Source organism: Petaurus breviceps, unplaced genomic scaffold (genome assembly GCF_028583685.1).
Source record: "Petaurus breviceps papuanus isolate PSGF00001 unplaced genomic scaffold, PetGlider_PUasm1.0 208, whole genome shotgun sequence".
In the NCBI taxonomy this organism is placed as follows: domain Eukaryota; kingdom Metazoa; phylum Chordata; class Mammalia; order Diprotodontia; family Petauridae; genus Petaurus; species Petaurus breviceps.
Window position 1 is genome coordinate 17,588,563 of NW_027185852.1, and position 3,067 is coordinate 17,591,629.

Below are 3,067 nucleotides of genomic sequence, written 5' to 3' on the forward strand. Positions count from 1 at the left end.
ACCACCATCATCACCATCACCACCATCATCACCATCACCACCATCATCACCATCACCACCACCATCATCATCATCACCACCATCATCACCATCACCACCATCATCACCATCATCACCATCACCACCATCACCACCATCACCACCATCACCTCACCATCACCACCATCACCACCATCATCACCACCATCATCACCATCACCAACATCATCACCATCACCATCATCATCATCATCACCACCATCACCACCACCATCATCATCATCACCACCATCATCACCATCACCATCATCATCATCATTTAATGCTTTAAAGTTTCCACTTTACATACATTATCTTGTTTGACTCTCACAACAGTTTTGTGAGATGGACACTAAAAATATTATTTTCCTCATTTGACAGATGAAGAAACTGAGGGTCAGAGACATGAATTGCCTTGTGATTCCACTGTAAGTGCCAAAGGCAGGATGTGGCCCTAGGTCTCTTCTGTCTCAACTTAAGTGCTTTTCCCCACTAGGCCATACAGCCTCTTACAAATGATCCAGATCTTTATTTAAAAAAATTAATATCTTTTTGAGTTTTTTAATATCACCTTCCTTTTTAAATATACATCTCTCTCTCCACCCCAGGGAGTTCTTCCACATAAAAAAGACTTAAAAAGAGGAAAGAACAGCAATGTTGGAAGTTCACCTGTTCCACAACCAGGGTCTGTTGTGTGCATTTTCTCAGCTGGGGCATTATAATCACAAAGTACCCAGTTTCATGTTGTTTTTCCTCCCCACTTACATTGTTTTAGTTACAGTGTATATGTTGTTTTGTGCATTATTTTTGCTTTGCTCTGTGTCAGTTCATGCTTCCCCTTCTCTGAATTTTTCATAGCTATCATTGGCCATTCCCCATGGGAGGCCATCTGCTTTGTTTCCAGGGCCACACTTTTATTTTGAAGATTGGGAAATTAGCTCAGAAGAGGGAATTGATTTGTTCAAGGTCACCTGCACAGGAAAGTGTCAGCAACACAACTCAGGCCCTTATCACGACAGGCTTTCATACCTTACTGCCCTTACCAGAGGATCACTGTTGCCTCTACCACATGTATCTATTATACATATGCCTGACTACTCTAGGTTTCAGCCCACTCTTCCCATGGTGACGAATGAATGTGTAGGAGAGACTGTGTCCCAGATTTATGTTTTGTAACTTTCTATTCATACTATATTCTTTTAGTAAATGCCTTTGCTAAGACCTAATTGAGATGACTGGCTGATTGTTGGTGAGAAGGATACCAATGGGGGCTCATGAGCTATGATAATAAGAATAGCCATAAATGCTTTGTTAGTATCATCAGTCAGTCTGGTGCTAAGGAGTTTTCCTACAACCTGACTATTAGATGTGAATGAACCCATAATCAATTGGAAAGGATTACGGTGCTTTGACCCTTGGACAAGGGTAGATGAAAGCATCTTGTGAAGTAGCTGAGGAGATGGCGCCTCTTAGGTCACATATGTAAAAAAAAAGCAAGCTAACTTGAAATCTGCCAGTGAGATGGTGAAGCCATTTGGCAGTGGAGGACTCTCAAATTTAGGAGTTGAGTCCTTGAGTATTGCTTGAAGTTTGTAGCAGCAGTGGGGCAAGAGCGTGTCTCTGGCTTTGTCTCTCTCTGTCCTCCCAAGTCTGGACTAGAAGGAGACTATACATCCAGTCAGGAGTAGATTGGGACGCCAAGAACAATTGGATTCAGAATGACGGTCAACAGAGGAGAAAGTCAGCCCCAAGCAGCATGACCCTTACAACACGATGAGACAAGGTCAGTGTGCCTTACTACCATTGTCCTTTCACTTTGAGCCCACTCTCCCCAATGGACCTGATTTTTTTTTTTCCTGTAAAAATGACTTCTACTTATTTAATGCTTGAAGGTTTTTTTATGTTAAACATATCTCCACAGTAGTCTTGCTGTGAAAGAAGAATCAGAACAAAAGGGAAAACCATGAGAAAGAAAAAAACAAAACAAAACAAAAAAAACAACAAAAAGGGAAAACAGTATGCTTCGATCTGCATTCAGACTTCGTAGTTCATTCTCTGAGGACGTGTATAGTGTTTTCCATCCTGAGTCTTTTGAAATTGTCTTAGATCCTTGTATTGCTCAGAAGAGCTAAGTCTACCAAAGTTGGTCATTGCACAATGTTGCTTTTACTGTGTACAGTGTTTTCCTGGTTCTGCTCACTTTACTCAGCATCAGTTCATGTAAGTCTTTCCGGGTATTTTGAAGTCTACTTGCTCACTATTTCTTATGGAACAATAGTTTTCTATCACAGTCATATACTATAACTTGTTCAGCCATTCCCCAGTTGATGGGCATCAATTTCCAATTCTTTGCCACCACAAAAAGAGCTGCTAGAAATACTTTTGTACATAAGGGTCCTTTCTCCTTTCTAATGATCTCTTTGGATTACAGACTTAGTCATGGCATTACTGGATGACCTGAATGTTTTTGTGAAAGAGTGTATCTTAGATTTGGGAGGAGGGAGGATTGTATCCTAACAACTCTTCTTACTGTATATTTTCAGCAATTATCTTTGTTAAAAGCTATTGGAGTCTTTGACTGATTATTAATGAGAAGTATACTGGTAGGGACCCATGAGTGACGATTTTAGAAACCCAGCCCTTGGGCGTTACCCCTAGATCCATGAGAAGTAAAAATAACCCTCTAGGGCCCCCAAACTGAGGCTTTATCCGCAAGTTTGGGGAGTAGTGCCAGGTCAGGTGTTATATAAATATTCCTCTTATCATCCCAGAATTTGAGAAAAAAGCCAAGGGGTACATATAGAATAATGACAAATGTGGTTCAAAGGCCATTTCTTCCAGGAAGACTTCTTTGATTCTCCTCTGTGCTTGTACTTTGCTTGTACCTCTTATACCCTTGTCCTGCCATATTTTGTGTCATAACTGTTGGGGTATATGTTTTAATTCCTTGAGTTCATATCCTACCCTCCTACTCAACTGCTTTAGGTTCCTCTGGGAATGTCGCTCTGCTGTTTTTATATTGTGGTTGTCTTGAATATAATTTGAGGTT